Below are 12,081 nucleotides of genomic sequence, written 5' to 3' on the forward strand. Positions count from 1 at the left end.
ACAATGTGTCTCATGGTTTTGTGGCTGCCCCACATTGGCATAGAGGATTGTCTCTAAGACTTATCTGTCCTTCTGGATGCACAGACAGAATTGTGGGAAGGCACTGGAGGACCATCAGCACTCAAGTGATTTAGCCTGCATCCTCACTGCAAAGTAGATGGTTTACCAGCCTGATTGAAAATGAATCACTGCTCTAATTCATACCCCCAGCTAGTCCAGGTTGAAAGCCAGTGCCAGGTTTACAATGGCGCCAGTGGCACCATGGAGCCAGGTCCATGCTCAGAAGGGGTCCCAGCCTGCTCTGCGTGCACTACACCCTGAGACAGGGTGACCAGATAGCAACTGTGAAAAAACGGGACAGGGGTGGGGGGTAATAGGCGCCTATATAAGAAAAGGTCCCCCAAAAACGGGACTGTCCCTTTAAAAACTGGACATCTGGTCACCCTAGCCCTGAGACCCCACCAGCCTACTGGCTCGCCCCACCTGCGCACCACTTGCTCCTCTTGGCCTGCCCGCCGAGGGTTCCTCTTCACCCCCTGGCCCCACCCACCGGTTTCTCTCTGCCCCCGGCCAGATCCCAGTGCACCTCTGGCTCCAGGCAGTCTCTGCTTTCCACTACGCGGGGGCCCCACCTGTCTCCCTGGAACTGAGCTGCTTGGGACTGGTGCAGAAGCCTGACCAGTCTCAGCCAGTTGGGAGGGGGGAACAGTGTGGGGGGCTTGGCTGGACCCCTCCAGGCAAGTGGGTCCTGAGGGAGGCTGGCTGGGGCAGGCCATGGCCTGGCTGATCGCACCACTCCCAGGGCCAGAGCGATTCCCCGCCCCGGGAACTGCATTGGCAGCTCAGCCCGCCAGACAGTCGCCTTCCAGTAGGGTCGGTGAATGCGGCCGAGAGGCAGGGCATAGTGGAGGAGGTGTCTGGAGGGTGGGTGGGGGTGCTGGGCTGTGAGGGGGTGGCAAAAATCTGTGTGCTGGGGCACTAGGGAATGGCGGTTCTGTGTGGGGTGCTGGGCAGTTGTGGTGGGGCTGTGGGCAGGGGTGGTGTTGTGCAGGGCGCTGTGCATTTGTGGCAGGGTCTAGGCGGGGCCGCTGGGCATAGTGAGTCCAGGGGGGCTCTGGCCATAGGGAATCGGAGGGCTGTTCCAGCGTTGGATGGGGTGGGGGGGCTATGTGGCACGGCATAGGCCCATCCCCGAGGGGAAGGAGCATGCTGGCAGCACAGGACTGGGCCGGCCACTGTGCGTCTGGCACCTGCCAGTTTGTAAATAGTGCCTTCGTACTGGGCTGGGCGGAGCAGGGCCACCCATGCCAGGCCCTTGGCCGGCCCCTCACTATGGGGACCGACCCCCACCGTGCCATGCTCCACTGCCCCCATGGGGGCCCACAAATATGTTTGGCGACAGGTCCACAAAAGGTTAATCCAGCCCTGTTGAAAGCACTCCTGAGTAAGAGCCCAATTAACTTTTCATTGAAGACAAACCCTTTATCGGAGAATGCTTACCTTCCTATGTTTTGTATAGGACCTTCTATAATACGATCTAGATCCTTACTGGGGTCTCTGGCTGCTATTGCACTAGAAATAATGGACATTAACAGCTGATTCTGCAGCTGTTAAAATATGAAACACTTGGCTTGGGATAGAACACACATCTTTCCTGCATGTCAATATGCTGATGTATTTCTCTGCAATTCAGAAGAACTGCTGTTCCCAATATCCTAGTCAAACCACATTAAACAGCCACCAACAAAAAATGATGATTATCTGTTAGAAGTAAGAACTAGTGTGGGGGTTAAGGGAGGATTTGCCTTTTCCCACAACATACATCCTTGCACAACTGCTGAGGTGAGTTACCTGTTCACTCCTCCAACCCCTAACTTTCTCTGGAGTGTCACATGTTGGCCACTACCTCTTGAATAATGAAGGACATCACAGATACCTGGTTTGAGCTGGTATTGAAAGTCTTATGAGTCTGATCTTGCAATCCTGACAATGCAATTACTTTTGTGAGATAAAGTCATTGGGCAACCCCAACTGGAGCACCTTCTATCAGCAGGCCACAGTATGACAGGCACACCTAGCACAGGGTCCCTCCTCCAAAGTCCCAAAAAATAGTCCACAGTGTCTAATGGTAGCCCTTGTGGGATTAATTTATTAAGAGTTCCAGGCATGTATAAATCATAACAGAAATTCTACTACCATAGGGTAAACACTACATGCAACATTTATCTCTGGCATCTCTCACCATACCCTGATTTTCCACTACAGCTCCCAAATCTCTCATCATGTCCTAGCTCTCCAATGCAATCCCCTCCAGTCCTTGTACTAGGACAACACCCACCCACTCTCCAACTGGAGTTGAAATCTTACTCTTCGCAGCAGGAAGCCCCACAGTCTCTCTGGTGAGAGATCATCTTTACCAGGGAAACATCCTTCACTCTCCTTGGAGTCACAGTTCTTTTAGGCTCAGCTCTCCAGCCCAAGAGATGTTAGCAAGTAAGCTCCGCCACTGCTCTCTTGCATTCAGCCCTCATCCCCAACTCTCCAGCTTAGAGCCAAGAACTCCATCTGCTGGTCACTGGCTTTCAGTCCTCCAACACTGCTTGTCTGGCCTGGAGACACCAGCCAGCAAGCCCATCTTACTATTTTTCTCCTGCCTTCTCCTAGGAACTGCATAATTTCCAGGCGCTAGCCACTCTCATCCTCCCCTGACTAACTCAATCTTCTCTAACCCTGTGCATCACTTCCTGGACTTTAATAGCCTCCGGGTCCTGCCTCACCTTCCCAATTGACCAAACTGAGAGTCTCTGTTCTGGCACAGGGGTGCTGGACTACTTCATTTACAGGTGTCAGCCACCCTCTGACAGAGGCTACTTGAGTGAGTAAGGGATGGTAGGATTGAGTTATATGTGAGTGGGATTACATAATGCTATTTGTAGTATGGCTCTATTACAGTGGTTTTCAACCAGTGGTGGTACATGTACCCCTGAGGGTATGCAGAGGTCTTCCAGAGGTTATGTCAACTTAAATCAGGGGCCCAATGTAAATTACAGTTTTTCAGTGGCAATAGAGTTGAAATTAAGGTCTTATCTAAACACAGAAATTGTACTGCTTTAACTATACTGGTACAGTTAAAACACTACAAACCTCCTAGTAAGGATGCAGTTATTCCAACAATTTATTCCCGCACTAGAGGGGAATAATAAAGAACCATTACAGGGAAGTAATTGCATTCAGGGGTTGTACTAGTATACTGTAATTATTTTGGTAAAAATATCACACCCCTGACCAAAACAGTTACACTGCTCAAAATCTGTGTGTACACTAGGCCTTTGCTGGCATCCAAAAGCAGTTGTTACTGATATAGTTGTGCAGTCCCCAGCATAATTGGGAGCTCTGGCAATAAAACTGCTTTTGGATGCCAAACAACATTTTTGAGATTGGCACAAAAACTAAGAGTCCTGCTTCACCACCTGATCTCCCCTGACACTAAAAGCACCATATTTTCTTTCTTCAATTTATTAATTTTTTAACCTTTTCCACAAGCCATCTCTCTCTAGAGACCCCTTTTCAATTATTGTAAAAAGATATAATGGATCCTTTTTCACACTTAAAAAGGCATATTTTGTAGCTGTCACCATATCCATGTTCATCATTGTTGTGAAATATCAGTTTCTTTGCTAACCTAGAGTGGAATTTTTGCTTCATAACTGTTTTATCTGACATCAGGGTAACAAAAGCTGATCAGCAGTGTCCAAATGGCACTTTGTTTTAATGTTGAGGGCAATAACTAAAGCAGGGAATAGTACTTCGAGAAGGATTCTGAAGGGTTCTGGAATTGAGTGAGATATACTAGTCAGTGGAGCATCTGGTAACTGAAGGAGGTTCTGTGATTTGCCTACTTCACACAATCTTTCCTCCTATTCCTGACTATCCACCGGCTTTGCAGTTGATCACCAAATGAAGGGTAACATTTTTGAGAAACGACTTGTTAAAATTTTGGAAACACAGCACTGGCTACGTACACTGCAATCCTTTTATCTGAGGTTGATTGCAGACTGGGTCATTCTAGGTCCAGTTGCATTTCTCACAAAATACCTCTAGCCTTGCATCATCTTCGAGGGACAGTTTATGATTTTCAGGGCCACTAATTCTATGTAGCCTATCATGGCTAAATCTGATAATAAGTATATATTTTGCCCCTCACTGTGGTATCTCCCGCACAACCATCCAAAGACATGGCCGTAGAGAGTAACAGTCTCAACTTTTTTGGGTCCTATCTGTTGGTGAATAAAGGTGGAATTTCTTGTTTGCCTTTTTTACTACTGCTGTGCACTAAGCTGATGGTTTCAATGACTTATCCATAATTCCTCAAGTCCTTTTCCTTATTTTATGATGGATCATTGTATCATTTAGAACATATTCCCTAACTTGGTTTCTTGCTCTTCCACTAAATTACTTTACGGTTATTTACCCTTCTGTGATTTTGGCATCTGCTGAATCAATCTCCTGAATTATCCAAATCCTTGTGAACCTCATTGCATTGTTCTTCTTTGTTTGCTTTTTCTCCAAATTTAGTATCAACAGACTTGCATAGCTTGTAACCATTTAACAGATTTATAAATTTACATTAACATTTATTTAGGTGAATAGTTACAGGAAAGGAAAGAAACAAAATGTTGATTAACAGTGCTGAAATTTAACCCAGTAAAACTATTGTTACCAAGGGATTTCAAAGACTTTGTTATTTGTCGTATGCTGATGGACTGCTAATTAGAGAGATAAGTAATGTCATAATTTGGTTTGTTGCTCCAGGAGTGGACCACAGTCCACAGAGTTCAACAGTGCGCTCTGCAGCCACAGGATCATATTTGGAGTGAGTTTTTTTCTAACCAAAACAATTTGATTCTGCACAAATCCATGAATGTCACTCTTCTAATTTTTCTAGGCGCCATTATTATGGCTGGAGCTGGTAATGCCTCCTATAGTTAAGTTTGCCAGACACTTCCCATTACAAGACTCTTTTTTTCCTCCAGCTGCTTATAACTTGGCCAAAATTCTGTGGTATGGGCTGCAATTTTCCATGCTGGGTGTCTGCATCAGGCTGGTTTTTGGTTTTGTTTAATTTCTGTTAAAATAGTTCAACCATTTCTGAGAATAAGATTAGGGTAAAATATATTGTTTTGCCCAAGTTAAACAAAATTCTTACAACAATTTTGTTGCGCTCTAGCACCCCCAAGCTTTGGAACAGGGACTTGAAATTTGGCAGGGGTGCAAGGCTGACTTTTTTATCATCTCCATGACAATTTGCCTAAATTTGGCTTAGTTATAAGGTTCTGAAAAAAATCATTTTGCACATGCTCAGTAGAGACTTGTTAAAGTCTGGCAGCTTAATATCTCTGAAGATTCCACCTATATTGAAAATGCTCCAGCCTACGACTGCAGTGGCAAAGCAGGACTTTCCCTTCAATTTCTCCTCTCAGCAGCCAGGGGCCACCGTGGTACTGGGCACAGGAATTGAGAGGAGGAAGACTATCTCTCCTGTGCTCCCAGTGCTCCCCCTGCTGGTGCCCTGGCAGCATGGAGGAGTCGGAAGCAGGCTGACTGAAATACAGAAGGATAAGGAGCTGAGACTCGAGGGAGGATGGGGGTAGGATGGATGGAGTAGATTGGGTCCAGTAGCCTGGGGGAAGACTGGTTCTTGGAACTGGGAAGAGATATTGGGACTGCCGGACAAAGAGACTTGGATCGGGAGCAAGGGGAGGAAACTGAGACCAGGCTTCAGGTGAGATGATAGACTGGGAGCTAGTCTGTGGGAATGGAAGTAAAGACAGATTGGATGAGGAGCTGGCGAGGGAAGATTGAGACTGGCTGGGCAAGGAGACTGTGACATGGAGCCCCAAGGGGGAAAGACAGGAATGAGGAGCACAGGGAGGGAGACTGGGACTGGGCACCAAGGTGTGGGGCAGGAGTAGTCCATAGGTAGACCGTGGGCCAAATCCAGACTGCCAGATACTTTTGGAAGGACCCCAACATCTTTTTATTTACTTATTATTATCATTATTGTTGGAGGGTTTTTTTTTTAATATATATTTTTTTTCTCTGGAGTCCGGACCTTGACTATACCTTAACCAAAAAATTTGGACCTTGGCAAAATAATTGACTACCCCTGGTGGGGGGACTGTTGGCCCTTGGACTCAGAGCCTGGAAAGGGAGACTAGAACTGGGATGAGGAGCTTTGGGAGGTGGAGACTTGGGGTACGTCTACACTACCCGCTGGATCGGCGGGTAGTGATCGATCTATCGGGGATCGATTTATTGCGTCTAGTGTAGACACGATAAAATCGATCCCTGATTGCTCTGCCGTCGACTCGGGAACTCCACCGTGGCGAGAGGCGGAAGCAGAGTCGATGGGGGAGCGGCAGCGGTCGACTTGCTGCCATCCTCACGGCCAGGTAAATCGACCTAAGATACGCCAACTTCAGCTACTCTATTCGCATAGTTGAAGTTGCGTATCTTAGGTAGACACCCTTCCACCCTCACCCCCATCCCCACCCCCAGTGTAGACCTAGCCTTGGACTATCTAGGCCAGGAGATTAGAACTGAGACTGGACGAAAAAGCTTGTGTGGGAGTAAAATGGGGAGTGATCCTCTCCAGACCCTGGAATTTAACCCAAAATTCCTAAATCCAAACATTCCTCTGTTGTCAGCAAATAGCTATCACTACTAGCAAAATGTGTGTCTTTCCCCTCTAATCACAGGACCAGATAGAGGATGACAATTTATATCTGCTATCAGTTATTCCTTTAGCTCCAGTCATAGAGATCTGTGCAGTTTATCTAAAGGTTACAATCTTGCTGATGAACCATATGGGTTTCAATATTATGCCACGTGAGGAAACATTAAAAGAAAGTTAAGATTGCAAAATCAAGTACTCAGAAATTAGGGAATGCTAGAGTTAAAGTTGTCCCTGCAATATTAATTTGGCTCTCTTTTGCATATGCATTATGATAGTCTTTAACTCCATGATCACATAATATTTTTCCAAAATGCCCCTGCCTCATTCAGAGCACAGGAAGGACTATACTCTGGGGATGAACCTGTCAAGGAAGTTGTTGTTTTTAGGACCCTTACATAATATACTGCAGATGTGGAAAGGTGTATAGTGAACGAGACAGGGAATTACAGGAACAGAAGGGATGTTCTTGGTGTTTAGGAAGTTGAATATTGCCCTGGAAGTAGGGTGACCAGATGTCCCGATTTTATAGGGACAGTCCCGGTTTTTGGGTCTTTTTCTTATACCCCCCCCCACACCCTGTCCTGATTTTTCACACTTACTGTCTGGTCACCCTACCTGAAAGATTGGATTCTATCCTTGCCTCTGCCACAGAATGCCCTGGTGATGCTGGGCAAATCACTTAAACTCTTCACAAGTAAACCTGGCACAGACAGCTTTAATTCTCACATTTCCTAACTTCTGAGTGCTTGACTTTGCAACACAAATGTTTATTTAACTTATTTTTGTATATAATAGTATGCTACATTAAAATAAGTCTTTGTCTTAGGCCTTGTATACATTGGAGAAATTTGTTATGTTAACCACTATTGGTGCTTCCTAAGATGACTATAATATACCATGTCTTCATGATTCCAACAACATCTAGGCACTCACACCAACATTTTAAGTTCAAGCAAGGCTAACCACCTTGTAGTCCTCCTCCATCCCAATATACACTAATGCAGAACCAGCATAAACAACAAATGCTAACTTAGTGCCCTGCATAATACTAATACTCCTCCCATTGTTATCCAACAGTGCACCAATTAATGCTTAGGAGGTCTGTCTGGCCTAGTTGCTGAACTGTATAGGCCTAGAGTAAAGGTTTGTGGAAGCCCCTTTTCCAAACAAATAGTATTATACACATCATAGCATTTTCTCCATTGATGTAGCAAGGCAATTTTTCATCCACGTCTCAGAAGACATCTCCTTACAATCACATGTGGTGCAGCTTTTTTTTTTTTCCTCCTGGTAATTTGGCAGTGTTGTTTGCCAATTATGCTTGGTGGTATAAGGCAGCGATGACCAACAGAGGCAACAAGAAGATCTAGCTGCGGCTGAAGTGTTTGTGGGCCTATGCCCAAACATCCAAGTGGATGCTGAATACAACATCATTTGGTCCATTAATTAGTACGGGGCAAAAATTAAAAGAGCTAGAGGCCGAAGCAAGGCCCAAGGCAGTGAGGAAAATCTGATTATTTTATGAGGAACTAAACCATACTCTTGGGATTTACCCATCAATGCCACCTGAAATACTGAGGACAGCACCAAGGCATCATGTACTGTGATGGTGAAGTGGGTCACAGGGAGAGAAGGAAGAAGACAACAATGTCTCCATTGCCCCAGTGGAGATCAGGAATGAGTAGGATTGGGAGATCGCTGAAACAATGCCAGGATCCTCTCTTTGGAGAATGAGGATTACGAGGTGACAGAAGAGATGACGGTGATGCTGCCTTGGGAATGGAGAAGCCTGATGAGAGGCTTGCAGTACAACGCGGCTTTTCCAGTAATTATTATATTATTATTGTGGCTGGGTTTGCAAACTTGTGGCTGGAAAGAGGCCACCAGATTCTTTCGACCGTCTAGTATTGCTGAGGTGGGTGGGGGCAACCTCAACTGGGGATGAACGTGCCCCTTCGGTTCTGACACTACCGCGCAAGTAGCAGCCGCCCTATTCCAGCCCCCTTACACCCGAGCTTTTCGCCGCCGGATTCCAGAGTTTGCCGCCACCTCCCACCACGTTGGGCCGCATGGGCCAGTGTTTGCAACACGAGCGGGAACCCCAGCACGCCGGCTGCTGTCTGGCCTGTTGCATGGTGCGTAGCGGGTGCCGGAGAGTCTGGCGCGCGCACCGTCGCCGCCTGAGGCACACGCCGTGCTGCCCGCTACGTGCTACCGTCTTAACGGTGCTCTCGGCGGGCAGGCCGGGCGCGTCCACCACGGGCTGCGCTGAGTCCAGTCCTCCCGCCACCTCAGCGCCGAGTCTTCACTCCCAACCTGTTGCGCTATTAGCCTAGCCCCGCCCCTGATACGGAGCTGCCCAATGGGAGGTGGCGGGCGCGAGGGGGCGTGCCCGGGGCGGGGCTGGGAGCGGTCGGGGGCCGGGCGGCTGCGGCGCTGGCCGGAGGGTGTGAGTTCAATGGGCAGCGCGGAGGGATGCGCAGGGGCCCGTTGCGGCCCGGCTGCTGCCTGCGCTCGGGGACTTGCGTCTGCTGCCATCTCACGGCGTCCCCCGCCGCCGCCCTCAGCCCGGTAAGGACCTTGCCCGGTGGCGCGTCTCGTTCCCGGTGTCCGGCCCGGACAGCTGCTGTCGGCCGGAGCGTTGGGCGCCCACATGGGGTTGCAGGGGCCGTGCCAGGCGCCGCGAGGGGCGGTCTCGGGGGAGCGGTAGAGGAGCCGGGGGCGCAGCCTGGGTGGGGGAGCAGAGTCCGGCCGGGGGGTCTGAGGGGCTTCGGGACTTGGCTGTCGCCGCGGGAGTGGGGGCCCCCCGGGATCCCGCCCGCCGCCAAGCAAAGTGCGCCCTGGGCGGGGCGGGTCCGTCTGCCCCCTGCGTCCCCGTCCGCTCTGGGCTCCACGCCCGGGGGGCCCTCTGCTCGGGGTATCCTCCCTGGCTGCGGCCAGCGAAGGGGACCGAGGGGCGGCTAGGAGCGTCCCCTAAATCTCCTGCCCCATGAAGTGCCCCGTCCCCCTTGGCTCGGCCCTCGGTGAACCCCCTCCCCCGGCCGGGCTGCTACCTGCGCCCATTGCCGCTCAGCCTCCCCCCTTCCCCTGCGGTGTGTTTGCGGCTCGAGCGGCTCCTCTCCATTGTATGTAAATCCTGGGCAGGAGGGCGAGGACGTGCGAGTTGGCAGCTGGCTGCATCGGCTGGACGAGGGGGCCCCTGCCTGCCGTACAGAGTCCTGCTAGGAATGCGAGACATTCCGTGTGCGAGGCGTGGGAGGCAAACCCTCGCTGTAATCGGGCCCAGTTGGAGCTACACGGCAGCACTGCTGTGTGCTCTGGCTGCATTTTATAAACAATCCGGGTTGAGAGCTTTTTACTGTTCCTTTTAAAAACAGACTTGTAGATTTTTCGCTCCAAAGGAACTCTTCAAAATGTGGCCCTGGTAGGGAACTTTATCGTCTGCGAGAGAAAATTGTGCTGAGAGAGCAGATTTCTGAAATAGTTGGTCTGAGGTGTGTGTGTGGATTGGTTTATTGGGGGGTGGGGGGAGGAGGAGGATGGTTTGTGATGGGAACTACTTGTTCTTAACCAAAGTCTGGAGATATTTATATGACTTGTTTTGGACTTTCTTCAAGAGATTCTAGCCTAAAAAAAAGTGTATAAGAATGAACATGAAACTTTTTTTTCTAGTAATGAAATATGCGTGTTCTGGGAGGAAAACTTTTTTTTTTTTCCTCCTACCTCTGTCTTGTGACAAGTACAAGTGAGGAAAAAATAAAGAGTGTATCTACAGCAAAAATTTGACTAAAGGGGATACATATTATGTAATTCCTAATATTACAACTGAAAGAGTATTGGAAAATATCTTTAAATTTTTGTGTATTTTAAAGTGTTTATACATGTCTTACTGTGTCCCCTGAATAGTCATTGCTGTCTTCCCCTTTTTGTGCGAGTTAGTCACACAGTAGTAGATGAGAGAAAAACATTTTCAAAAGAGGGAAATGCAAAAGCATAGTCATATTAAGGGGGACTGGTCAAGTACCCAAAACTATGTTAAATTCATTATTGAAACTGACTGTCTTTAATTTGACAATGTGTCCTTTTTAAATACTGTGGAAAGTTCTGCTTATGTCTCAGTAGTAGAAGATGTTACACTTGTTGAAAGAAGGAAGAGGTTATGTGAAAGACAGGATTGCAAAGTAGCTTTCTGGCTAGGAGACTAACACATGGGAACTGAGGAAGGTTGCACAAATGTTTTGCTCAATCCTGTGTTTGTTTAATGTAAACTTCACCTGTAATCACCTCCTCCACACACTTTAGCAGGTTTCTATTAATGTAGTTGTCATGTTGGAATTACTAATTTCATTTTCAGCATTGTTTATATATTTTCTTATAGTGGTATACATACTACTTCAAAACAATATATATTATCAAGGCAGTTAAACTGGGTTAGTTAAATTCTAAATTTTCTTTCTTTTTAAGCATCTGACAAACCAGTTGCAACTTCACTGAGGTGCAAACAAATGTATTGTAATCTCTGCAATTCAAAGTCTCAACCATTTGGCCTTTATAATGCTGTTTACAATTGTTTTTCCTCTGAGCTAAACATACAATGTAAACATAAATTCTCTTCTCTTAGTGTTTAGAGGATAAATGAAGTCATTTATCAAAATGGAAACATACTTGCCTTTGCTACCTGGCGCTTTATGCTTTGAAGTGAATTACTTCACTTGGCACAATGAAGTAGGAATGACTCTGGTTTTCTTAAATTAAATGAATAGAGATGGCTGCTTAGTTATATCAGTTTATTCATTCCGAAATATAAACTTTCTTTGGGAGTGAACTTCCTAAAAAGTGCTGTGCTAAAACTAAAATAAAATAGAACCCCCTGAAATTAACTCCTGTAGGTTTTACAGATTGAATCTCAATATCTGACACACTAAAGAAGTTACATTTTTGGAATTTCAGTAGCTTCTTTGCCTTCCTTTGTTTTTAGTGTGAGTTACTGTTATTAAAAACAAAATAATGGCAGTTGTCTTAAAGTCCCACCTTGCAATTAAACTTTAGCCTTTTTCAGACTGTTTTCCTTTTTCCATCCAACTGTGGTAGGCCAATAGGATCCCTATGAAATTTTACCATATTTAAACATGGTAAAATTTCATAGGGATCCTGTTTAAACATGGTAACCAACAATCTTATTAACTGAAATGGTGTTGAACATGGCCTAGTTGTCCATGTGTTTTTGTTCAGCATTATGCCAATTTTTCATGGTTGTTGGCAACTGTTCAGCCATGGTAAAATTTTATAGTGTAGACCCGGCCTCAGTGTATGCATTATAGAGTGTATTAAATTAGGGATTCATG

General features: G+C 46.9%; 1 protein-coding gene across 3 annotated transcripts in view; it reads left to right on the forward strand.

Annotated features, from left to right (window-relative positions):
* Window positions 1-9,167: 9,167 nt before the first annotated feature.
* The window catches only part of ARHGAP29 (Rho GTPase activating protein 29), an 85,416-nt gene continuing 82,502 nt past the window's right edge, over window positions 9,168-12,081 (forward strand). For 2 of the 3 annotated variants that reach the window (XM_054037779.1, XM_054037781.1), the window contains exon 1: window positions 9,168-9,307. The gene's annotated coding sequence lies outside the window, so the exon portion shown is untranslated. Of the gene's footprint in view, window positions 9,308-10,113; window positions 10,231-12,081 lie in introns of all 3 variants that reach the window. The other variant, XM_054037780.1, reaches the window with a different exon arrangement.

Source organism: Malaclemys terrapin, chromosome 8, assembly GCF_027887155.1.
Source record: "Malaclemys terrapin pileata isolate rMalTer1 chromosome 8, rMalTer1.hap1, whole genome shotgun sequence".
In the NCBI taxonomy this organism is placed as follows: domain Eukaryota; kingdom Metazoa; phylum Chordata; order Testudines; family Emydidae; genus Malaclemys; species Malaclemys terrapin.